This window comes from Monodelphis domestica, chromosome 4 (genome assembly GCF_027887165.1).
Source record: "Monodelphis domestica isolate mMonDom1 chromosome 4, mMonDom1.pri, whole genome shotgun sequence".
Taxonomy (NCBI): domain Eukaryota; kingdom Metazoa; phylum Chordata; class Mammalia; order Didelphimorphia; family Didelphidae; genus Monodelphis; species Monodelphis domestica.
The window spans coordinates 211,354,890-211,382,640 of record NC_077230.1 but is presented as its reverse complement, the minus strand read 5'-3'; positions in this window follow the sequence as shown (position 1 = coordinate 211,382,640).

Here is a 27,751-nt window from a genome sequence, read left to right as displayed (position 1 = left end):
TTTGTTCAATTTATTACATGATTTTTTCTTAAATTTTGGACAGTAATAAATTGCTTACAAAGACCATTGAGGGCAGATTGCTGCCATCCCCATTCCTGAGACAAAGAAAAGAATATTACTAATCAAAGTCTAGCCTCTCCACTATACTTAACCTTATTGATAGAGAAACAAAATTAGTGATATTTTAGAATCTTAGATTTAAAGTGTGGTAGAGACAATGGACCTAAATTTATTGATACCAATTATCAAATACACATTTAAAGTAAGAAGTTAACAGTGGGTATAACACATAGCACTGCCATCAAACCATATTCTATAATAGTTCACCTAGAAACGACTTCTCAGTGTTCCAGTCTTTGTCCAGCCTTTAAACTCAGTTGAAGTCTGTGAGAGATATGGAGGATATCAAAAATAGTAAGGAGATATTTTTGTTCAGAGAAGCTCATGGCTTATATAGGACCTGAGACAAACATAAAAAATGACTAAAATATAGAAAAAGTGAAAGCAAACTATGTAAATTACAAATAAATGATAATTACTTAACCCAAATATGTTCTCCACAGACCCTAAGGATTACCCATGCAAGAATAAGAGCATAGTGGAGGAAATTCAGATATGGAATCAGAAAGTCTTGTGTATAAGCCCTATTTCTGACACATAACAGTTGTATGATTAGAGCAAATAATTTAATTTCTTAGTGTATTAGGAGCCTCTCTACAATGATATTATAGTAGAGTCTGTAAGATAATTTATAATCTATTTAGTTTTTTCATTTAGTTTTTTTACATGTTGATACAATTTCTAATAATTGTTTTCTGACATTTTGTGATCCACGCTCTCTTGCACCCTTCTATTTCTTCCTCTCCCCAAGAGAAAATATAATATATGCATTAGATAAGTGTTATCATGTAATATATATTTCTATGTTCATCATGTTGTGAAAGACGACACATAGTGCTTACTCAAAAGCAAAATTCACAGAGAAAATAAAGTTGAGAATATGTTTCAATCTGCATTCAGACTCTCAGTTCCTTATATGACAGTAGATAGTCTTTTTCATTATGAGTGCTACTAATCTACTTTAAAGGAATTCAGCATTCCTTTTGCTGATGAAATTGCTTGTCCAGATACATCAAACCTCCCCCAAATTAGGTATATGTAGCATTTTCCTCAACACAAAATTGAATTGCAAGTCATAAATAAAAAAAAAATTTTTTCAAGATGCATAACTTTCTATAAAAGTCCCTCCTCCCTCTCATTGTCTTCCAAATACCCAAGTTTCAATACCAATCATAAAATAAGTTATGTATTAAATATAATATAGTAGTATCTTTATTTCCATATTTAAATACTTTGTTGTATCCAGAATATGTTGTTAATGCCAAAGAATGATAAAATAATTTTCCCTCTGAAAAGGAGCTTAGAAATGAACTAATATCCAAGGTGATCCTTTTACAGATGAGGAGGTTAAAAGTGAAAGAGGCACAATGATTTGGTCAATGTATACCACATTAATCTCTTAATTTTCACTGTGATTCCCTTTCTCATTCACCATTCTATTTAACCCAATACCAAAATAATGATGGACATAAAAAAGTGACATCTAAAAGTCACAAAAAAGACTGTATGGTTTTCTTTATAGATCATTTTGGAGATCATCCAATTAAAGCACTAGCTCAAGCATACAAACTGTGATCAAACCTTTATTTTCCCCTTAAAAATAGTTGATGACATTCATACATTTGAGAAAAGAAATATTAGAAAAAATATATATTAGAAAATGATACATAAGGGAAACAAAAATGAAAAAGAAAGTGTTACATCCCCCTCCTTTGTAGAAACAGAGAGGGCCACCATATAACACATTAGAACAAGGTAACACTAACAACTGTAAAACAAAAAATTTATTATTTATTAAAAGGTTGAGTTAGAAATGCTATTGGTAATTTTGATTACCAGAACAGTGTTTCCTTAGCTCTTTCAAATACATAAAAATTATTTGAATTTTAGCAGATTCTATTTTGCATGGCCTCATTTCTCCACTTCATGAATAAAGAATGTGTATTGGTAGCTAATTTGTAGTGTGTTTAATAACAGGGTTTTTGTGAAAATTAAATGAGATTTGTAAACTTTAAAGCCCTAAATGAATGCTGTAACTGTCATGAAATGTATTAATGGCAATGACAGCATATGCTTAAGTTGAAGGGCTACTAAATGCATCTAGGTTTTAACTACATAAACCATACATTTATGAAACCTTTCTATAATGGTCAATTTCAGGAAGAGCCATTCTCTCTCTTAACAATGTTGGTAAGGATCCCCAGAGACCTTCACTTTATCTCAGACTGCTGTAAGTGCTGTAAATTATTTTATTTCATAATCTGGTTCTCAAAATATCCTATTGCTAAGAAATGCATAATACCACTCCCTTTCTCCTTTCAAGATAGTTCTATCTCATCCCTTTAAAAACTTCCTGGCCTCAATATCATATGCACTCAATCTTTAGTGCCTTTGAGACTGAGTTTTGGAACTAATTTAGTGCCTCACCTAGTTAAGTTCTTTAGTGGCATAATTAGGGTATACTAAAGGCCTCAAGCCTATGTCTGGCATTTTCCTGTACTATTAGCAATAAATATTCATTAAATGCATGTAAATGTTTTTTGCATTGAGTCCTATACTTTCCAGGCAAAATTTATTAAGGCAACTCTATAAGTATTCCAACAGCATAGTAGAACATACACCACTTTCCCCCCTACATCATTGCTGACCAAAGTGTAAAGACTGAAATTTCTTTTACAAGATGGAGACTTTCCAATAGGTAAGTATACTACCATAGTCATGAAATGAAATTTCACTATTATTTGGCATCTGCTCAGTTACTCTTTAACTCTGCTCTTTTTAACAGTGCTCTTTAACTCTGTAATACCACAGACTGGCTTTCTTACCACAGAAGATGCTGGGTAAGTCAATTAATAGTAATAGAAGTTAGGATGTCATCAAATAAGCCTCCTAATGATTCAGGGGTCAAAAATGTCTTTGTTGTCTCCACTATTCTTCACTGGGGTGTTCATTGCCCTTAATAAGGCCCCAACATGAGCCTTCATGAACATGAGAAAGCCCTCCCTAAGGGGACTCACAGGTAGGTATTTTTATGATGCTCATTAAATTATAGCAAGCCAGGTGAATCTCTTCTGAGTATCTCAAAGGATTCTAAATAATTTGCACTGCTGTGGTATTGGAGTAAATTACAGTGAGTCCAGCAGTCTTTGAAAGAGATCGACAAAATGTTTATGTTATGAAAATTTTTCCATATCCATGCCATTACACGTTTCCTCTTTAATTACTCAAAACAGATCAAGGAGAGAGAAAAAATCAATGAGCAAAATTACAAACCGATGTTACACTTCACTCCTGAATTCCTTGACAGTAATGTTTGTCTCTGTACCCTGAAACATCTGTTAAGCCTTCCAATGTCAGTGATTTTATTCTGTTGCTTTATTCTGTTACAGTGTAATTGTCAGTATAGCAGGTGGAACGAGGAAAACACCACTTCTACTAAACAGCAGTTACAGCAGAGACAGAAACACACTTGGAACTTTGGACTGTACCTTACAAGACAAAGAAGGGTTATTAGGATCACTATGTGCACTGTCCTTCCCAGGTGAGCAGGTAATGGTGCATGCAGGAAGATGGCACTTCCATTTGTTTCCTTAATGCACCTGAAATTTCTAAGTTTTCCCCCAGCCATCTTTGTCAGAGTAATAAAGCATTTGACTGAGAAATCAAGTTAATATTTTCTCCCTTTGGTTTTATTTTCTGCTTTTGTTTTTAGTTTTTTTTAACAGTTGTCATTTTTGCCAAGTTTGGTTTTATTTCTGTCTGTTTAAAAAATTATCTAATTTAGAATACAAGGGAAATCAACACATTACTCTTGAAAGGCATATTTAAACTTAAGCTAGTAAAAAACTATATTTCTGTTCGTTTCAATAAGCTCCTTAAGCCTATCTTGCTGTTGCTGTAAAGGGTATTCTTATGGGTTATATATTATTTAGCAAACATTGTTCAGGAATAGTTGAATGCATTCAATTTCACCTTGATAGGTGTACATTGATCCTGATGATATAAGTCCTTTTATGATGTGATGGGATCAGGATTTTCCTGATACAGTTTACCTGACCCTGACACAGCTTCATGCAACAAGATTGACTCCAGCTTCCTTTAAAGCTTCCTGATCTAGAGTATCAAAGTTCTAGCCACATGTAGTTAGGGTCTCTCAGACTTGATAAGTAGCTGAGACCACTGAAATTCCTATCCCCTCATGACTGACTGACTAGTCTCCTTTGAAGATGGAGATGATGGAGGGTGTCATTCAGTTTAGTTAATTTAGCTAATTGCAACTGTATCTATGTGGGATATTTTTGCTGTGTTAGGGCAAAGTAAACCTCCTTTGTTAAATGTTCAGTAATTTGAGAGTGTCTCATCTCATTCCCACAAGAATCTGAGGGTGCTGACTAGAGCTAATCCTACAACACTTGGGAAAGAAAACAAAATGTTCATTTTTATTAGATGGCATTGATACTGATGACAATATCTTCTTTATAAACCCTTTCTTTTCTAGACATCATCTAGTCTTGTCCTGGACTCAGGAAGACCTTAATTAAAGTCTTAACATATGCAGTTACTAGCTTTGTGACCATGGGCAAGTAACTCAATCTCTTTCTGTCTTGGTTTCCTCATTTGTAAAAGGAGAATAATATAAATGAGCCCAAATCCTGACTCAGGTACTTACTAGTTGTGTGACCTTTGGAAAGTCACTACGTGTCTCAGCCTCAGTTTCCACCTCTATAAGTTAAAGATAATAATAGCCCCTAACATCCAAAGCATCTGTCAGGATAAAACAAAAGAAAACATTTGTATGGTGCTTTGCAAATCTGAAAATGCTAAGTAAATTCTAGCTAGCTATTTTTTAACCTTCTTTTACACTGCAATATAATTATTTTTGCCTCTAATTGTTTCATCTATGGTTGCTTTTTCAGTGCTATCCTCAAAATATAAGATACTTGTTAAAATTCTGTCCTTCATTCTCTACTCTTCTCTCACAAATGAGCATTTAATTATTTCTCATAAAACTTCAACTATCATTTCTATAAAGATGACTCTCTGATCTCCAAACCTGATCACAAACACTTGTCTTGAATTTCTGATTGCTTACTGATCATCCTCATCTAGGTGTCTCACTGATACCTTGAATTCAAAGTCCAAAATAGTACTATCATTTTCCAAGTAAACAAATTTCAAAGCCTTAATCACCTTTGAAATCTCTTTTTATTTATACTACAAACCCAATCACACAATTCAGTTCAATTAAATTTAAAAATAAAATCTAATTTCTTTTGGGAAAGGATCTTTTATTTCTTAGCTTTGTTTTCTCCAATACTTAGCACAATGCCTGGCACATAGTTGGGATTTAATAACATAATAACTTAAAAAACACCCTTGATTTATTGAATTCTAAAAGCATTCACTAAGCAATTACATTTTAATGATTATTTAGGCACAGTTTATAAGTAATATGGTACAATGGATAGTGAACTAGCCTGAGAGACAAGAAGTTCTAGTTTTTGGTCACACTCCTGACTCATATGGGATGTTTTACTGTGTGCAAGTCATTTCATTTTTCGATGCCCTAGTCAACTTTGTATAACAAGAGATTTACACAAGGGTTGTGGATTTGCATTGTTACTAAGGGTTACCTTATCTGGTTCTTCTCCCTCAACTCTTATAACCCCAAACTAGAACTCCCTGAATTGTTTGCATCCTCTTTTCTAATAGATAAGTTCCTTTACAATAGAAGTCATTTCCTTTCCATCTGTATGTTATACACATCCTTTAGCATAGCACCATGTCCTCCAGGATACTTCCTAAGTATTTGTTGATGGAATAAATTTGTTGGTTAGTTGTTGTCCTTTCTAGTAAAAGAAGACTAAAATGATGCCACCAGTAATGTCTTTTGACTCGCACATAAACTAGATTTAAGTAAAGAAGAGTTGGCCAAAGTTGTTTTTCTCACTCTTTCTTCCAGGGTCATTAAAGTCCAGTGGCAGTACAAAAATCGAGACGATTAGTGATGGTTTGGGGTCCATTGGATGACCTTGACTTCTTCAACACCAAGCAAGCTGTAAGCACTCCACAGTACCTGTTTCCAATACCTTCATGGTAATGTCCTTGAATCAAATTGTTCTTATTTACCTCTTCTATAGGGAGAAGTCTTCCTATTCCTATGGTAGACACCCACTTAAATGCCTGAATAGTTTGAAGTCTGTTGGTTACCTGCAACTTGGTTTAGCCTGCCTGCTGAGATGGTTTACAAGGTGTGGCTACTACACTTTCTACAGCTGTCTGGTATCACAGATGAGAAGTTAAGGCTCAGAATACCCTCATACCAAAGGTAATAGTTGTCTCTGAACACCCAATACACACTGAATTAATGTGTAAATAAGATCAAGAACTAAAAGGAGAAAAAAACCATACTTATATATCATATGCCTTGGGGGTCAGTCATAATATCAAAAAAGGGACTTGCCAGCTAGAGTGATGCAGAGAAGAGACTTTGTGTACCCCAAGTTTATTATGGTAACTTTAAAGGCTTTACAAAACTCTAAGAATTTTCTATAATTATGCAAGATGTATAAAATTTAGGTTAAATCAAAAGGAAGACAGAAAGTTTGTGTATTGTTAATGTAATAAAAGATAAAACAATTATAATATAGGAAAGAGGCTAAAAGTGTAGCCTCTTTACATAAACAGAAGGTGGGCTGGAAAAGAATTATAATCATTTGATCAATAACTTACATGGTAGTGCAAGATTTACTAGTAAGGCATTTACCCAGCTTCATGACAAATGTAAACCTGATCTCACCTACCTTAACAGAAAACAGTATAGCCATTACTAAAGAATGAGAAAATCAGTTACTATTACAAATAGCATATAATTATGTGATTATGTATTTCAAATAAAGAATTCACAGCTTTTATAAAAATTGAATTCATAAACATTTATAGGAAAACAATATTTCATGGGCTGGGGAGTCAAAAGTGTTTGCCCAAATCCTGAAACAGACTTGCAAAGAGAAATTCACTGTTGATTTGATATTTATGCAATAAGCCTTCCCAAAGCTCCATAATGTATATTGTCTGTTTATTAATGTAAAAACTTTTACTCAGTTCTCCACTTGCAGCTTATTTACATACCACAAATATATAAAAGAATCTCAAATATGTTAATACTTCTGGAATATTTAAAGATCACATAAAATCTATTTAAAACGTGTCACCACACAATAATATCAAGAACAAGTCATTAAAAAGTGGCATTTTATGGGAAGACAATTTAAACATGATACTTCCAAGACTAAATCAATAATTAATTCTCCAAAATAAACTGTCTATCCTCCAAATTAAAGGACTTAAGTTAAATATCTGATTAGCACCATCATATGGGGTGTATGGGGTGCTCAGGGAGGGGTAATATCTTTGGTATGGAGGGCTTGTCGTGCCCTCCTAGGGCAGCTCTCCAGCCTCTGACCCTCACCTGACACCCAGCTCTCACTTGTGGCTCCCAGTAGCTGCTAGCATGAGGCAGCAGCCACACCCCGGGCAACGGCTCCTACAGGCCGGCTAAACCTTGTGAGGGTAGCCATCGGGTTGTCGACCCCTGGTGAACCAGGGCTTTGCTCACCCAGCATGTGAAGACTGCTTCGGACGAACAGATGGAAGAAACCAATAAGAAGGTTCAATGGCTGAGAGAGTGACGCAGCAAAGCACTGTGGAGTGCTTAGGGCGTGTTGGAGCACAAAAGACAACACGGCCATCCAATGAAGCTGAGGAAGTCTCCAGGTGTAATGACTTTTCGTGCCAATGGACCCAGGCTTCCAACGCCGAGAGAGTGGGACTGTCTCTGTGCATCGACTTTTCTACCTAAATCTTCATGCACAGGTGTCTTTGTGCACAAAAAAGCACAAAGACAATCATCATCCTCGGTTACCGAGAGACTACTACTACTACTACCATCATATGTAATTAAATTGTTCAAAAAATCTGAAGAAATGTATTCAATGGTATCAATATACCGTTAAAATCTAATAAATATAAAATTAATTACATATACCAAAGTAATAAGGTAAATGAAGGTTTGAGCTTGAATTGTTAAATCACATTGTCCCATTGGATAAAAACTTCACCTATAAATAACTTGGATTTCTTCAGAAAGTATATCAAGAATTAAAATCTGAAGGATCAAGTTGTCACTGAATACATTCAGAGTATTCTGGGAGAAAAAAATTGAACAGATCAACTTCATTAAAACTATTATTAATACAAGACAACTTTTAAAATTACAAAATAAAACATTAGAGATTAGGAAAGTTCAATATCACAATTCTGTATAATCCATATAAAACACAGGTCCCATCACTCTAATGCAGTTATAGAAAAATTTATACTTTCACAATGGAAAGGAAGAAGATTAATTGACATTCATTGCACATGAGAAACATTTTAAAATGTTCAAAAATATTTTGTCATAAGTAGACATCATTTAACTAAGCAGTAGTAAAGGGTGGGAACACATAGACAACTGGTAATTTTTTTATATAAAGGAAGTGGTTCATCTCAGGCTAGAGCAGGAAGATAGACAATAACCAACAATATATTAAGCATTTACCATCTAACAGGCACTAAGATAATACCTGAGGATACAAAAAGAGGGGAAAAAAGAAACCTTAGCATTCAGAAAGGCTACATTCTAATGGTGATAGCTCAATGGGGAAAGAAAATATAAAAAGGGATTAAATAGTGGGGGAAGAAAGTTATACTACTGAGAGGATGGGGATAAAATCCTGAGAATCAGAAGCAGAACTTGCAGAGAATATAAAGAAGATTGACTTGAAGACTCCAATAAATTTGAACCTCTTATGTGGAAGTTAAAAATGAAAAGAAAATGAGATTGATCTAGGAAAATATAGGGATATTCCAGGGTGAGAAGTCTGATGAGGAAAGGGGAAAACATCTGGAGACTCATAAATAGAGCCAAAATGGGAATAAAAGGTAGACCAGTCTGGGCCCCAATAAAATGGACACACCAGGAAATACCTATCAATGGAAAAAGCCTATGAAATGACCTTAATTTAAGAATGAAACCAAATTACTTTTCTCAAACTACATCTTCATCAACTCTCAAAATGTTACATTGATTAGGAATCATTAAACAAAACTCTGAATCATGTGGATTTGTTTATAGAAAATAAAAGGAATGCATACTATATTCTCAGGATCAGAAATTATAGAATAATTATTTTTAAGAAGTCCACATTTAGTGAGGAATGTAAACTGAGAGAAAATAGTACAATACATCTCTGCACATCATAAAATAAAAAAGTATATATACATGAATAGATACACATATACATATATAAATATATTATTGTAAATAAATATAAATATAAATAAATATGTGTACACATATAACATGTATATATGTGTATATGCATATGTAAGGGTGTAAGAGAATCTGCTGAACACTAGAATGATATAATTTAGTATCTGAAATTCTGCATTAAAAGTTTATTATCTTTTGTGGGATCGCAAAATGATCAATTCCAATATGAAAGATGTAGACATCAAATCCTATTCATACAATAAACTGTACTGGGAGCAAACCATTGCTGTAGATCATACTACTAAGCTATTGACCACTGTTGATAGGGAATAGCATTGAATCAAAAAACAAACAAAAACTTATTAAGAAACTTTAAATACCATTTGATATCACAAAGTCTTAAAAATCTCCTAGCTACAAGCATTGAAAATAATCACCTGACTTAGAATATTGAAAGCATGTTGAAAAAAATGAGCCATGTTAATTTTATGGTCCTTTCTCCTTTATAATTGTATTGAGGGTATTTTCAGTGATCTTAGAGAGTATACATTCATGTACTATCCCTTTATTCAATTAAAAGAACAGCCATGAATTCATCTATTCTCATCCATTCAATCAATTTTCATAGAACAGTGACTGTAAAGGAATTTATATAAGAAAATAGAAATTAATCCTACGAAAATTTCTGTCTCAACCTTATGAGAAAGGAAGAAAGAAAACCATATTTTTAAGTGTTAAACACGTGCCAAAAATTGTATTGAAAGATTTGTAACTATTCTTTTATTTGTTCCTCACAATAACCCAAGGAGGTAATTACTTTTCCCATTTTACAGTTAAGGAAACTGAGATAGACAGAAATTAAATTATTTTCCTGGAGTCATACAGATAGTATATGTCTGAGGTTGGATTCAAACTATGGTATTCCTGAATATCAAGGCCCAGAACCTGATTAACTGCTCTACCTACTCACCATAATGAGGCAACTCATAATCATCATCATCATATTCACAATCTCTGAACTATGTAGAATGAAACATTTTTTGAAATTACAAGACAGTGGAAGATATAAAAATCATGTAGGAACAAGATGAAGTACATATCATTGGCTTTATTCTGTGTCTGCTAGTGGAATCAGAATCAAATGTTTTAGACAAGCTGACAATAATATGAACTAACATCTCAATGCTTTTATTCATCTAAAATATTTTTAATCAGCCATAAATCTACTGAACATAAAACTCACAAGAATAATAGAAGGATAGAGATCTTTCCATAGACTGATCCCAATCCAATTCTTTAGAGAAGAGAGGATGGATTAAAACACAATAAAAAACTAATTTTCACTTATAAATCAAACTTGTAAAATTAATTACATATGTTTTCTATATTTAAAGGAATTAACACATCAGAAGAATCATCCATTGAATTTTAAAACTAACTCAAACATGATAAAAAATTAGGAAGTGAAAAAGGAAATCAAGATAGAAGGAAGAAAGGATTTTTCAAAAATAAGTGCCAGTTGTTTATTTTTATATAAATCTTTTCCCTGAGAAAAATTCTTTGCCCCAATCTGGGAGCACCATAAATTAAAAAGTCTCATCATAACATGTTAAATTTCTTATTACAATTGTAAAAAGGCAGAATTATCATTCAATATGTCTGCCCTCAGTAAGCTAAGGCATACTTCTCTTTATGCAAAAGGGGTTTTCTTGAAAAGTAATGTTTAAATTTATGTTTTGTAAATTTAATTCTTCCTTAAATTTACCAAGCAGCTGGTTCTTTGTAGGAATCCTATAGTGAATCCTAGGGTAATGAGGAAATATCCTTTTGTAATGTAAATAATTACCTCCTAATTTATCTTTTGTGTAAACCCAGGGATCTGTATAATGGATTTGTTTACAACTAGTTGCACCTGTATTTGGGGGAAACATCTCAGAGGTAGGTGATTATCATAATCTTCCCACGACTAAAATTTCTTGAGTATCTTTAGAAGAGTCTAGTTGCTTTCATGTACTTGTAATACACATTAAGTGCACTCATAAAATGCCACAAAACATTTACAATCTCTGGCTATATACTGTGTCACTATAACCCAAGAGTATTTCATTGATCTCCAGAAATCTTCTAACTTCTATTATTATTGTTGTTCAGTCATATCTGACTCTTCTTGATCCCATTTAGGGTTTTCATGGCAAAGTTACAAGAGTAGTTTGCCATTTCCTTCTCTAACCGGTTTTACAGATGGCATCACTGAGGCAAACAGGATTAGGTGTCTTGCCCAGGATCACACACAACTATTAAGTGTCTGAGGTAGGATTTGAACTCATAATGGTGGTTCTTTCTGATTATCATGCTAGTACTATATATCCACTGAGCTACCTGACTGATCTTATATCTTACTACTAATTCCCCAATATTCAAACTTATTTCAAAACCATTTCCAAAATTTTCACTTTAATTTGTTCTCTCTCTGGCATCTGTCTCCTCCTGAAAAGGCCTTCGCCAGAGTTCAACCACATTTAAGTACCCTTTTCCTTTTGTTTATTAACTCTCCCTTCCCAAAAAGTTATCACCTTTACATGAACCTTTGACCCTAAATACTTCCATCTTTTCTGGCATATTGTCTCTTCAGTTTTCTTCCTTCTTTAGTATTTTCAAGCTATTATTCCATATCTCTGTTCTCATTCATAGTTGAAAGTTAACACAAATCTATAATTGTGCCTACCTTCTCTCATCTCAGCCCCTTCTCTCTTTTGCAATCAGACTTTCAACATCTTTACTTAATCTTCTCAAAGTTAGTAATGATTTCTTAATTGCCAAATATGATGACTTTTTCTCAATCTTCAACTCTTCTTGAATACTTTGCTACATTTAACATTATTGACCAGTGTAATGGGGAAATTTAAGGCTTCTGGGAGAAGGTTATAATATAGTAATGGTTACAAATGTGGCTACAAGATTTATATAATATTAACAATGGCCGCCAAGGAATTTACTTATGAAATTCCTAAAATGAAACACTCAAGTCAGAATGAGGTTTATGGAGGTTTAATCACACTGGGAGTAGGGAAAAGGATAGGGAGAGAAGGAGAGAAGAGAAAAAGGGAAAGGGGCTACTCAACCTCTGACCAAGGCAGGGGGAGTTTTAGGCCCAAAGGCCCAGGTGGAAAGAACCAGTCCTTAACTCACGTGACCGATCTGAAGGAAAGCTGTCTGCGGGCGTCCTCCCTCTCCAAGCTCCTAACCCCAACTCCCCCTAGCTCTCTCCACAGGAAGTTCCGCCAATCTCAGAGGCTGTTCCCTACCTCTCTTCCTGTGTCTCACAAATCCAATGGTTGGCTCTAGCTTGGCTTAGGACAGCCCAGGTGGGCAGTTAGTTATTTCTGATTAGTCATTGACTAGCGCATGCCCGTGTAGGTGGGTGTGCACAATTTTTGGGTGCTAGACCAAGATGGAGACTTTTAAAATTCACAATCCCCCCTGATGATGATTGGGAGACTAGTCTCCCCAATTGATCACTAAACATAAGCATACTGCACCCCAAAAATTTCTAACTATAAGTGTATACAAAAATTTTTTCTACCCACTAAGAGGAAAATTATAATAGTTGTAAATATGGGGAAATAGAGGAGAGAGAAAGACAGCAAACCAATGTTTTGCTGGGCGCATTGACAAAAGCCAATTAGGGGGCAGTCCCCTTTGGCATAAGAGTGTACATTCAAAAAAATGTTCAATCAACCACACCCCAAGGTTCATTCTGGATCTTCCTGTAGTGAAAAGGTTTAGATATCTTTCTGCAAACAGTTCATTCTCTGGATCCAGTTAGTTAGCAAGCTTCTCTGAAGATTTCTCTCTCGAACAAAATTTAAATCTTGGATTTGATGAAATACAATCCCCCCTGAAGAACGTGTTGAAAAAACACTGAGTCCAGCTGAGGATTCAAGTTTTAGTTGTGGGGGTGTGTGAGTTAATTCAAAGAAAAACAAAACAAAATGAAAATAAAATAAAAATTCAAAATCAGAAGAAGAAAAAAAAGGGAAAAAATTAAGGGAAAAAATATAAACCCTTTATATATGCATATCTATATTAAAGAAGAATTCAAAATTAGTATCAAAATTCAAAAAAAAATCTATGTATACAAATTTTGAGAAAGCAATAAAAAAATTTTTTTTTTCACAGCCCCCTGTATTAGGGTCCAGTTAAGTAATTTCTAATCCCACAAGTCTGTAGGACAGAATGCAGCATATTTTACTTCCCCATTTGCAGCCAAGGCTACAGGAAGTTGCCATACTATAGGAGAGAAAAAAAAGGACCAGATTCTTATTTTATATCTAGGGAAGTGTCATTCCCTCGTCTGATTTTACCTTCGTTCTCAGGGATGGATGGAGCCAGGATGGTAGCCAACCTTAGGTACTTGTCTGTAGGTATTTTCACGAAGAGTGTGGATACAGGGAAGGCCTACATCTTAACGTCTGTCAAGTGTCGCAACCCCGAGTCTCACACTAGGTTCAAGTCCTTAGTATTGGCTTAGAAATGCATTAATCCTACCTGGATTGGTCTTTTGATTTTTAGACCTGTGAGCTCTTTTGGCATTATCCAGGTTATATCTGTGCTCCTTGTTTGATCTCATATCTAGAATCAGACATAAACATTAATCATAGTCCCACAACAATTATCAATAAATGGCAGGTTCCCATAGTCTAAAGCTGTTTGGGTGCGTATTAATAATAACAAGTATATATATATTTAAACTAATATTGTAGAATAAAAATTAATATTGATCATATGTACCTTAAGTACATAGAAATGAGAAAAAGGGAAAAAAAATAAAATAATGTAAAAATAATAATAATAATAAAATAAGGAAAAGAGAAAAAAAGGAAAAAAGGAAAAAAATTAAATTTAGGAATTCAATGTGTCAAAAGCAGAATAAAAACAGTTCCACTTGTCAATGTATAGTTATCTCCAATGCATGTATAGGATAGAGTCAATCAGTCTCAACAGAAGATGCTCTCTTTACATGAGAACAGTGAATCCAAGAGTCCTTTTCTCCAACCTTTATAGATGTTGGAGTAGTTAACAATATTTGGAATGGTCCTTCCCATGAAGGTTCAGTTGCTCCAGTACGCTTGAAATTCTTAATATACACGTTGTCTCCTGGGTTCAGGTCGTGAAGTGAGAAGTCTAGTGGTCCAGCTTGTACTGCAGCTCCGGATTCATGTAGCTCACGCAGTTTGTGCTGTAATTCCTGTATATAGGAAGCAATAGTAGTATCTCCCCCTAATAGCGATGTATAAGCCGGGGAGAAAGGCTTAGCCTGTATAGGCGGATGTCCAAAAAGCATCTCAAATGGTGAAATATGTAAGTCTCCTCTAGGCCTGCTTCTAAGATAAAATAGGGCCAGAGGGAGAATTTCAGGCCATTTTAAATGGGTCTCAGTGCATAATTTTCCAATCATAGTTTTAAGTTCTTTGTTCATCCTCTCAACTTGGCCTGAACTCTGGGGATGATATGGAACATGGAATTTGGGAGTTATCCCCAAGCAAGAATATATCTGGTTTAAGACAGAATCGGTAAAATGACTCCCTCTATCGGAGTCAATACGTGCTGGTAGGCCAAAACGAGGAATAATTTCTTTTAAAAGCACCTTAGCAACAAAAGCTGCTGTGGCTCGGGCTGTAGGAAATGCTTCCGGCCATCTGGTCAGTTGGTCTACTATGACCAAACAAAATTTATATTGTCCAGCCTTTGGCATCGTTATGAAATCTATCTGCAGGTGCTCAAAAGGTGTGTAAGCCAGAGGACGTCCACCAAAGGCTTTACCACGAAAGGCATGTTGGTTATATGCCTGGCAGGTAGGGCAGGATGAACACACTTTAGAGGCTATGGTAGTTATACCAGGGGCTATCCATACTCTCTTAACAGAGTCCACGATGCCCTGGGTACCAAAATGACCATTTTTATGAATAGATTGGCAAATTTGGTTATAGAAACTTCTAGGGAGCAGGGGTTTTCCTTCAGATGACACCCATACTCCATTAATTTGTTTTGCTTTAAATTTTTGTTTCCATTTTTCCACTTCCTTTTCATTATAGGAGAGTGATAAATTTAAATTATCAGTGGTTGTTAATGTTAAAATTAATCCAGGTCCTTCTATGGCTGCTAGTTTTGCAGCAGCATCTGCTCGGTCATTTCCTCTAGAGACAGGGTCTGAGCCTCCTGTATGGGCAGAGCAATGAACTACAGCTAGGGCTTTAGGCAGTTTGAGAGCAGAAAGAACTTCATTAATAATTTCTGCATTAGCTATGGATTTTCCAGCTGAGGTTAAAAATCCTCTCTGGAGCCATAGCATCCCGACTGAGTGACAAATGCCAAAAGCATATCTAGAATCCGTATAAATTGTTGCCTTTTTATCCTAGGTGTTACCCACCTTTAAGGTAACATGGGGTTCATTAGTATGGGGAGGGCAGTGGATAGGGACAACGGGTAGTAGGACATCAGGGTCCGGGAAATCAAAGGTTGTATCCTCTGATTCCTGTGCCCTAGCCCCCCCCCCCGGGCACCATCATTGTGTTTGGGATATTCCTTGGGCACCCCCCTGAAGGGCACCTCTCTGAGAGTCATTAGTACCTCGAGTAATTTTTGGACGAGCGCCATTTCTCATATATTGTTGAGTATTATCATTAAAATTTTCTTCAATTTGAGCATTGTCATTAATTTCCCAATTCCTATTTCTATAATTCTGGTTTCTAAAGTTCTTATTTCTATATTCATTATAGTTATTATTTCTAAAACTATTATTAAACTGTGTATTCCTTCCAAACATCTTAAGAAAGGTTCTACATTCCATCATTTTGTGGCCCTTCTTCTCACAGAAGTGGCAAGTAATGGATTGATAATTGGATTTCTGGAGAGGGGCAATTGTCGTTGGTTCATTACCCTGCCCACTTTCTAATTTAGTTATCCTATCTATTAAATATCTCATTTTTTTCTTCATTTCCTCCATGTCATCATCATTTTCTTTCTCCTTTTCTTCGTTTCCCTTTAAAACATATATAGCTGTTTTTCGCAATTCTTCAAGGTCCATATCTGACCATCTTGGGCATTGTGTTTTGAAATAATTTTTAATTGCTTTGCAAGAATTGTTTACAAAGATTCTTCTAGCTTGTCTTATACTACTCTCTTTAGTTAAGTCCCAATCTAAGTATCTGTCCCCAAACTCGATAATTCTGTCCATAAATCTGGAGGGTGTTTCATTTTCCTTTTGCTTAATTTTTTCCAGTTCCATCCACTTATCTGTACTGTCCGCACATTCCTTCATGGACGTGAGGATGGCCTCTCTACAACGGTATAGTTGTAGATAATCCTCAGGATTGTTATAGTCCCATTCGGGATCCTGAGATGGCCAATGTGCTGCATTACGCCCCCTGGTTTTGTTGACATGAGCAATTATTTTATTTTTTTCACGTTCACTTAAAAAAGCCTGGAGTAAGCTCTCAACGTCCTTGTAAGACGGATTATACTGAAAAAATATGTCTCCCATCTTTTTTGTTACTAGAAAAGGATCTTGTTCATATGTGGGAATATTTCGTGTAAATTCATTTATTTCTTGGGGAGTAAACGGTATCCTATGTCTTAAAGTCACCACATCCCCATTTCGTCCTATTTCAGGTACTTCTCTTAGAGGAAACAGGCCTCTAGTTGGATTTTGCACCTGTGGGTCAGTTTGACAAGGACAGGTTTTTCTAGGGGGACAAGATCTCTCTTGCATTGGAATTTGGTTTTCTGTAGGAGAAGGAACATGAGAATCTGGGATTGCCGGGGAAGGGTTTTGGGGATTAAATTCAGACAAGATTTGCACTACACGAGAGAAGCAGTCTGTTAACTTGGCTATAGGAAAGGTATTTTCCATCTCTATTTCAGGGAAGGAAATTTCCTCATTCAAAGGTTCAGAAACAGGTCTATTTCTGGTAGAGTGGTTGTTTGTCAATTGATCCTGTAAGAAACTTTTTAGATCTTCTAATTGGGCTTGCATTTTATCCTCAATTTTTCCTATTTTATCTTCCATATTTCCCATTTTATCCTCAATATTTCCTATTTTATTCTCAATATTTCCTATTTTATCCTCAATTTTTTCTATTTTATTCTCAATATTTCCTATTTTATCCTCAATTTTTTCTATTTTATCCTCAATATTTTCTATTTTATCCTCATTTTGCTTTATTTCCTCCTCATTTTGTTTTATTTTCTCCTCATTTTGTTTTATTTTCTCCTCATTTTGTTTTATTTTATCCTCAATTTGTTTTATTTTTTCATCTCTAAATATAGTATTGAGGAGTACAAAAATGACAGTACCTATTAATATAAAAATTTGGAGGTATCCTTCATTCCTCAATGCCCCTACTTCTTCAGCTGCCTTATAATTGTCAAAGGATATAGTACTCATTTTTATATGTATATTTTGTAATTTCACAAAGCAAGTGGGGAGCAGGGCAAAGCAGCAAACTTTCCACAGGCTTTTTCTTTTTACAATAGGTGGCTCTGAGTCTACAACCCTATACAGGCTAAGGGCCTATTGTATTGTAAATTCTCCTTCTTTACAAAGTGTATGTGGGTGGGTCCCAGCAATCTTCTTTGGCCCTCAGGCTAAAGCCCCTATGACCATGTGCTATCTTCCTTGAGCAAAGCCCACTTAAATTTTTAAGACTAGAAAGGCCAGGAAACAGAAAAAAAAATTGGTTTTAAGTTAGCTCCCTAGCTGTATTCAGCTGTTTTTTGCGGGCTAGGAGCTCCTAAGAGCTCCTTCTCCTGAGGTTCCTCCTTGCTTAGTTGATTAGGTAAGCCTGGCCTGCCTCTCTCTACTGAGCCACCTCCTTAAAGTAAAAGGAGACAGAAATGAGAGACAAAGAGGAGAAGGAAAAAAAAATCCTGTTGACCCCAATTTAACTTAAGGGGTAAAGGGAAAAGAGAAAAGGTGTTTTATACTCACCTGTTCTGGCAGCTGTGTCTTTAAGCCAAGGTATTTGGTAACAGGACTGAGGGAGTGAGCAATAAGTGGGTTGAAAAGGCAAGAAAATTCAGGAAATTTATTGAGGTTCTAGAAACCTTCCAAGCACTAAGGCAGGGCCAAGAGCCAGGGGGGGGTAGCCGGGGTGGGATTTCTCCCAGGTGATAGTAAGGAGATCAGAAGACTGATAAGGTTCTTTTTCCCGTAGTGGTTAGCCAAACTGTAATGGGGAAATTTAAGGCTTCTGGGAGAAGGTTATAATATAGTAATGGTTACAAATGTGGCTACAAGATTTATATAATATTAACAATGGCCGCCAAGGAATTTACTTATGAAATTCCTAAAATGAAACACTCAAGTCAGAATGAGGTTTATGGAGGTTTAATCACACTGGGAGTAGGGAAAAGGATAGGGAGAGAAGGAGAGAAGAGAAAAAGGGAAAGGGGCTACTCAACCTCTGACCAAGGCAGGGGGAGTTTTAGGCCCAAAGGCCCAGGTGGAAAGAACCAGTCCTTAACTCACGTGACCGATCTGAAGGAAAGCTGTCTGCGGGCGTCCTCCCTCTCCAAGCTCCTAACCCCAACTCCCCCTAGCTCTCTCCACAGGAAGTTCCGCCAATCTCAGAGGCTGTTCCCTACCTCTCTTCCTGTGTCTCACAAATCCAATGGTTGGCTCTAGCTTGGCTTAGGACAGCCCAGGTGGGCAGTTAGTTATTTCTGATTAGTCATTGACTAGCGCATGCCCGTGTAGGTGGGTGTGCACAATTTTTGGGTGCTAGACCAAGATGGAGACTTTTAAAATTCACACCAGCCTTTCATTCTTGAATTTCTTTGAGTTTTCCTAATATTCCTCTCTCTTGGTTCTTCTTTGCCTCACTGACTGTGATTCTCAGACTCCTGCTTTTTTCAATATCCCTCTCAGGACAGCCCCTATTTTTAGTGTATCACGAACATAAGTCCTGGACCTTTCCCTCTTCTCTAATTCTGGTGATTTCATCAGTTCACTTTTCATAGCTTTAATTGTCACTGGTCCTTTGTTTTGAAGAGGACCAAAGACATCATAGGGTGACTGTCTTGACTAATGAATGAATTGGATTTAAGAGAGGTAGAGTTACTCAGAGTCATCAGTCACATTCTCCCTTCCAAAGTCATCAAAGTCTAATGGCAAGACAAAAGTCATGATAACTTGTGGTGGCTCAGGATGCAGTGAATAAACTTGGCATCTTTTATGTCAAACAAGGCTCTAAGCATTCAACAATGCATGCTTTAGCAGTCTTCATGGCCACTGGAACGAATTATTTCCATCTGCTCATTCTGCCAGGAGAAATCTTCTCATGCTTGAGATAGACATCCACTAACTCACCAATGGATTTGAGGCCTTTCAGTTACTATCAATTTGGTTTAGTCCACCTGTGAGGTAATTTGACTGGGATGTGATCACTCTATATGTTATAGTTTCTTGGAGTCATAGGTGAGAGTGTATCGGTTGTTTAAAGAATACAAACACCATTAGTGCGAGGGCTCATTGAGTCCTTTTTGGAGCTACTTAACCATATTTCATGTCCACCTGGCACTGAACTCTTATAGGTCTACTTATTCTCTAGGCATATGGCTCTTAGACTTATCAATCTATTTATTCAGCTGATCTCTCAAGTTCTAGTATAGTATTACCAATTATCATTTAGCTATTTCGAAGTGTATATTGAAGAGGTTTCTCCAACTCAATGTATTCAAAGCAGAACTCATTGTCTTTGACCCACAATTCTCTCTTCTAAACTTCTGCAGTTCCGTCAAGGGCACCATTGTCCCCAGTTAACAATACTTGACTGTTTACTCTCTTACCCTTCACTTCACACAGTTAATCAGTGCCCAAACTTTGATTCTACCTTGACAATACCTCTTACATCCAGCCTCTTCTCACTAATCAGACAATCACTACATTATTTCAGGCTTTTACAATCTCTCTGCTGGACTATTACAAAAGATTCCTACCTACTCTACCCTCTTTAAAAGATTTTTTTTCATCCAATTCTCTTAAGTCATCATCCTTCAGTACTGGTCTGACTATGTCTTTTCCCTACTTAACAATATCCAGTGGTTCTCTATTGTTTCTAGCAACAAATATAAAATCTGCTTTCATTTAATGCCCTTCATACTCAGACCACCTTTAAAGCCTTGTTATACATTATTTCTGAATCTGTAGTAGAACCACGTTTAGCTTCTTGCTGATCCTCACACAAAAATATATTTCTCTTCTTTGTGAATTTGTTCTGGTTTTCCCTTCATGTCTGGACCATCATTATTTCTATTTTTAGAATCCCTTATTTCCTTCAAGATTTTACTCAGGAACCACCCTGTCCATAAAGTCTTTGTTAGTCAAAAGTGTTTAATGTGTTTATTAAATGTCAAGCACTGTGCTAAGAACTGGACATACAAAGAAAGGTATAAACACTTTCTCTGTATTCAATATTACATTGTAATGGAAGAGACAAATGCTTACATAAAAGATATTTAGGGAAGAAATTAAAGGTAATTTTAAGAACAATATTCTTTTGGTATGGGAAGGTGGGAGAGGGAAGGCAAAAATGTCTCCTGGAGAAGGGGAGATTTGATGTGAGTCTTGAAGGGATCCAAGGAAGCTTGGGGTAGAGGAGAAAGAAGGAGATGAGAGGTGATGGAAATAGTAAGCAAGTCAGTATGGCTGTATCAGAATATATGTAGGGGAATACAAAAAGCATAATATAAAATTATAAAAAGATTAGAAACATAGGAAGGGGTTAGGTAATTAAGAGTTTTAAATACCAGACTGGAGGATTTGTATTTGATCCTAGAGGTAAAGGAACAATCAGCCAGCCCTTGAGGTGTTAATTTGGGAGTTGACATGGACTTACAGTTTAGAAATGTCATCTTGGCAGCTGAGTAAAGAATTGATTAAAATGGGAGATATTCAAAAGAGGGAAACCAATTAGAAGGCAATTGCAACTAATGAAATGAGAGGTGATTGGGGAAGGAGTGTACACTAGCAGTGATGTGAGGGATAAATGATATGATTTAACAGAATCGATACACGGGGTTAGCAGTAAGTTAGGATTCAAATCTGACACTGATGTTGTGATCCTCGGTGACTATGAGCATAGAGGTACTCTTACCAGTAATAGGACCTTTGGGAAAAGAAGATTCTTTTTGGGGAAAAATAATACATTCTGTTTCAGGCTTTTTAAGTTTAGAATGCCTAGCAGAGATCATTCAAAGATGACCAAAAGGCAATTATTGGTGTCGGGCTGGAAGTTGAAAAATAGATTGTTTAGAGTGAGAAGAAAGAAAGAATAATGAGACAATGATGATAAAATATAAAATATCAAAAAAATCAAGATAAAATGCCTTTCCTCTCAAAAGAAATATATTTATATTTTTACATTCTCTATGTACCTTATGAATGAATGAAGAATGAAAATGCAGTTAAGGTCCTACTATGTACAAAGCACTCTTTTAAATACCTGAGCTACAGAAATAAGACAATTATTCCTTTCAGCAATTCACATTCTGATAGTATTGTGACTGAAACTTTTACTTCCCTAGAATAGGAAACATAGAAGTGAAGATAATCATTCTACTAATATATACCAGAACCCTTTTTTTTTTTTTGCAACTTAGTGCTAGAAACTGACCTAGGACCTTAAGAGTGTAAGTGTCCTGCTCATATTCACATGGACAGTACAAATCAAAATCAAGGCTTGAACCCAAAGCTTCTTGGTCACTAGTCTAGCTCTTTCACTGTTCCATACTGCCTCCTTAAGAATAGGGGAAAGGAAAACAAAAAGAAGTAGATGAGATCTCAAATGTAAGGTAGAGGAAAGGTTTAGGTAACAATTTTGAAGATAAGGTCTGCACATTTCTAATTGAAGTATTACAATTTGTCTGAGTTATAGAGGAAAAGCAAACCTGACACTCAAACAGACTACTTTCAGTGTTATTTCAGATGATCAATCCTGTGATTTAATAGTGCAAGGTCATTAATAATTTTAAAAAAAACTATTCAATAGTTTTGACTGGTAAAGAGTTGGGGTGTGAAGTGGCAGAAGCAATAGTTACCTGCCTGTCTTCCATTAAGGTTTCTCTTCTGATTGATGATGGTAGGACTCAGTTCATTCTCAGATGGATACTTCTCAATATTTATAGGTAGTAGTCACTGGTTTGCTTTCTTTTGGGGCCTAACGGGAGATTGATGAGAGAGAGAGAGAGAGAGAGAGAGAGAGAGAGAGAGAGAGAGAGAGAGAGAGAGAGCACTTAAAATTATAATGGGAAAGATAATTATAGAGTAGAACTGAAAAGCTGAGATAGGGGAAGGTAGAAGGAAAACAAACTAGGAGAATCAGGAGTTAAGCCTTAAGAGAAATAAACATGGCCACACTAAGAACATATGCAAATATAGGTTTCAGAATTCACCATTTAGAGAAGTGTACTATAAGAATGAAGGCATCTCCAGGTGAGTGTGAGCATCAGTTAGCTTAGTGGAGGTATTAAATCTCTAATTTTTTTTTTACTTTTTCTAAAAATAACTGCCTTATTCTTATTTCTTCTAAGGAAGATTCTCTTAACTAAGTGGCTCAAATATGTTTCCCCAAATACAAGATCACCTAATAAAAAATAACCAGCATACAAAATAGAATATCTAAATTCTTTCTAGCCTTAGTATTCTTCCCTCTAAATAAAATCCTTCCTTTTACATTTTTATTATATTTTTCACTTCCATATTGCATGTAAATATAATTTTTAATAATTGTTTTCTGAAATTTATGAACACTGTTTTTTTCTCTCCCTCCTTCTCCTTCCACCTCTCCAAGATAGCATATAATATGATATATATTAAGCACGTGGTATCATTATAGATAGATAGAAGAAGATAGATAGATAGATCCAAGTTTGTCATCTTTGAAAGAAAACATATCATTTGTACTGGAAAAGATATCATGAAAATATAAAGTCTTTCCTAATAAGTCCAATAGTTACTTCCATCTCCCAGTGAAACAACTTTGCTTTTATTTTGTGTGCTTGTGTCATAAGAATGTATGGGATGTCCATCCCTTCTCAATATACCAATTATGATAGTATTATTATCTTCCCTGTCAATTATCTCCTCATGACGGTTAAATTATACATTTCCCTTAAAGACAAAGATCCCGCTTAGGCTTGATTGGATTTGATTGGGAGGAAGGAATGAATGATCTGGATTTGATTCAGCCTAATAATCTTAATTTTGTTCATATTTAGAAGTGTCCACTAAACAAGATGGTCTCTAAACAACCAGAAAGAAAATCAGCAAGCAAAAGTCTTTTTAATGGAAACTACATAGTGAATTGCAAAAAGAGAAGGTCAACTCCTTTGCTAATATTCATATTGGAAATTTTATATTTCATTTTCACTGTATATTAAGAACCAAGTCCAGAATTGTATGTATGAGTGATATCTGCACTCCAGTTTTTACAAGATGGTACAAAGTCATAGCAATCTCAGGGCTGATTCCTTAAAAGCTCCCGTTATTAGCTGTACCTTATTTCTTCTGGCCATAAAGGCTTTTACTGTGTGACCAGAAAGGAAGAGCCATTACGATGACCCTCCACAGCTAATTTATGGCACTCTGTGTCATACTGACATACTCATGAAACCTGGAAGAATCAAAGTGAATATGATGACCTCAAATCAACTTCTTAACTTTGGAATACAAGCTGTCTATTGTGCATAGAATTAGATGCATTGTGTATAATTCAGAAAAGCGTACTGGTACTTATGAGTCTTTTTCTTCATGAACCCTAGGGTTAAAAGAATGATATTCCTCTAGAGGGATTGTCACATTTAATTCTCTGGCTCAGATGGTGGATGGTACTTGGCCATACATTATTCTGTCTCTGGAGAACAATTAGCTTCATAGGATATATTCTAAGGATGTGAATGTCCTCTATTTCTGCTATTTGCTTGTTTGTGGGAATTTTTTCCCCCTGTTTATACTACAATGTCTTTGCAATCTATCTAAAAGCAAAGATTTGTAATATAAGTTGCAAAGTATGTTTCTGTTGTTGCTTAATTTCTTCTCATAATCTGATATAAGAAAAATTACTTTAATAAGGATTTGAATTCAAACTTTCACTGTATATATTAAAAGTTTGCCATGGGGAGATAAATGTTTTATCTCATTGGTATAATTATTTCTTAAAAATTTATAATCTGAAGTTAATGTATCAGAAAAATATTTTTATTTTCCTTTTTTTGGTAAAGACTGTGTGCAATCCACATTTATACCCAAATATGACCTCGTACAGTTTTGGACAATAGAAAAAATGTATGTAGAAGATTGAACCTTGTAGTTGTACCTTTACCATTAAGGATATGTTGGACCATGGGTAAATTATCTAACCTTACTGGGTCTCAGTTTCCCAATTTGTAGAAAGAATTGGACTAAATGTTTTATCAGGTGCCTTCTAGGTTAAGTCTAGGAAACTGTAGTCATTGATTTAGTGGTATAAATGACGGACACTGAAAGGGACCTAGGCTAAGTCTCTCATTTATATTTGAGGAAACTGAAATTTTAGAGAAGTCTAACTTACTTAAAGTCAAATACATAGCAAACAGCAGAGGTTTCCTGAGTCTAGATATTTTCCAACATATTGCACTCTCTCATTACTCTGGGAAAACAATTGTATTATTAGGTAGGAATTTATTCTTGGTTAGAAAATGTAAGATAAAGAATAAAAATCAATCTAAGAGTGAAATCAATCTAAGAATGAAAATAGACATCTTCCAAGATATAGAAAAAGTCCATCAGAATAATTTGTGACTTTGATTTTAAATTTCAGTACTATGAAGAGTAGTTCAATAAATATATTTAAGGAAGAAGGTGGGGAAAGAGTTTGGGGAAGAAGGTTAAATAAAGGGTAAAACTGCACACTAAAATTTATCATTCTGGAAGTCAATAAAGAATAATACAGTACAAAGAAAATGTGAGATCCACTATTCCCTGGACATTCTCCAAACATTCAACATATTGCTACCTCTCACCCTAGTAATCCTCCACTCCCAATATACCAATTAGCAGTAATTATCTAATTGTAGTTCATAAGTCTTCAAAAATGAGGCAATTAAATGTCTCTACCATCAGCCTCATCTCACATACTTATTGCAACTCTTTTCTCATCAAAAAAGAAAAATAATGAAAATTATAACCTAAAAATATTATATATACATATGTAAATGTTACACACATGTATATACTTAAGTAAAAATAATTATATGTACATGTGTGAGATATACATAAACATATTTGTGTATATGTGTATTTTTCTTATATATATATCACCATGATTATATATAACATAAATGTGATATATAATTTGCATATATATGTAATTATATATTTGTGAGCATGTATCTGTGCATGAATACACACACACAAAGAGAAAGATAATAGGATTGATAATAATTGTTCCCAGAGCAGAGGGTGATTCTACATTCTTGAATGTTGCCATTCTGCAAAAAATGATAACGCCTTTTCCAAACTCATCACAACAGGCTAACAAGTGTTATTGGGGGAAAGTCACTTAATATACTATCATGTAGATGAAGATAAAATACATTTTCACAGAAACATTTTTTCCCAATAAGAAAAATCAATGGTGTCCTGTTTTAAGAATAATGCACATACTTTGATTACTCAGAGTGATTTGTCTTGGGAATCACTCATTGCTCTTGGAGCCTGTCTTCCCTGAAGCTATCTTTCTGAAGGACACTTGAACTCACCAGGGTCTCTCAACTTGAAACAGAAGAGTTTAAAGAATCAGCAACAATCTGGGTGATTTAGGGTCATGGTAAAGGCCAACACTGAATGACAGTGCAAAGAGCTTCTCTGCCTTTTATACATTTTTAAGTTATTTTTGAAAAAAAATAAAAGTAGCTATTTTATGCCTAGAAAAATAAGATGACAAAACCCCTGTATGCAAAGTTCTCCGTGCCATAATTCTTACATGTTTGATGGTGGGGAGTGCAGAATGGGAGGTTCAATTTTCTTTGTCTCTGGGTCAACTTTGAAAAGAAGTGATTGCCCTTCTATAATGCAATCCCATAGTCCCCCCCCCCTCTATAAATGGCTCCTGTCAAGAAATAGCACATTGTTTAGAGATAGTCAAAAGGACAATAATACTTCTCTTAAATAAGTTGTAAAACCTATAAATAGAAGTGCCACTCATGCCTCGATGACTATATTTTGGTAATGGATGACGGTGTTTAACAAAAATATTGTCAATATGATAGCAACTCTAGCTGTCACAGTTTTAGGGAAAGAATTCTGCAGGGGTAGAAGCTTACTAAGTGGTTGGTACTTCAGGGGAGATTAGATTAAGAAGGGATCAATAGAGCAATTCAGTCCCACAATTTTGATTATTATCTTTTCTAGAGGCTGAGGAGATATGTTTATTTTGATAGATTCATTGGATTTCAGTATGTTCCAATATGGGGCACTATACAGAATTTATAGAATGAGCAGAGAGATCTTTAAACCTTAGCCAGCTAAACAAATCCCAGAGTTATTATTTGAAGCTATACTTTTAGCAAAAAGGCTTTCTTTTTATATACAAAGGTGCCATTTATCTTATTCCGTCTTCTTTGAATTCATAGAAGATAGTAATCATTCTTGGCTGTTGAAATTCACAAATGGATTTCACCAGTGAACTATTGAAGAACAGGCTCATTGCAATTGTTGGGGCAAGAAAAGCAGTATGTAAAAATTGAGAGGGACTGAAATTATTTGGTGGTGTAAACTGGCTATGAGCAGTACTTGGGTAGAATGCATAATAAACTGGTCTTTGGATTTAGGAAACCTAGGGTTCAAGACCTGCCTCTAACTCATGAACCCTATATGACCTTGAAGGTAGCAGGTTCCATGAAATTTTAATTTCTTGTAATGTTTTCCCTGGTTTCTCTGGTTTCTATAGTTTTATATCTTTTGTTATGATGAACAGGCAGGTCCTTTTTCTTAGAAATTTTTAAAATTATAATTCTATCCTTTACTCTAAGGAATGCAAATCAAATAATATTGATTTCTCTAGAGTTTATACATGAATACACACATTTATATGTTTAGATTATTCAGTAAAGCTTTTATTTCTTGTAAAAATAATAAATGGCAAGCTACATAAAAATAGATAGAAAACTTGACAATACAGGTTCAAACCTGTTCAGAAACTTTTGATAGATGTAATCAAAAGTATCTTTAGTGATGAAGTGAAGCTCAAATGTGAACTTCCCTTCAGGGCCAGGCTC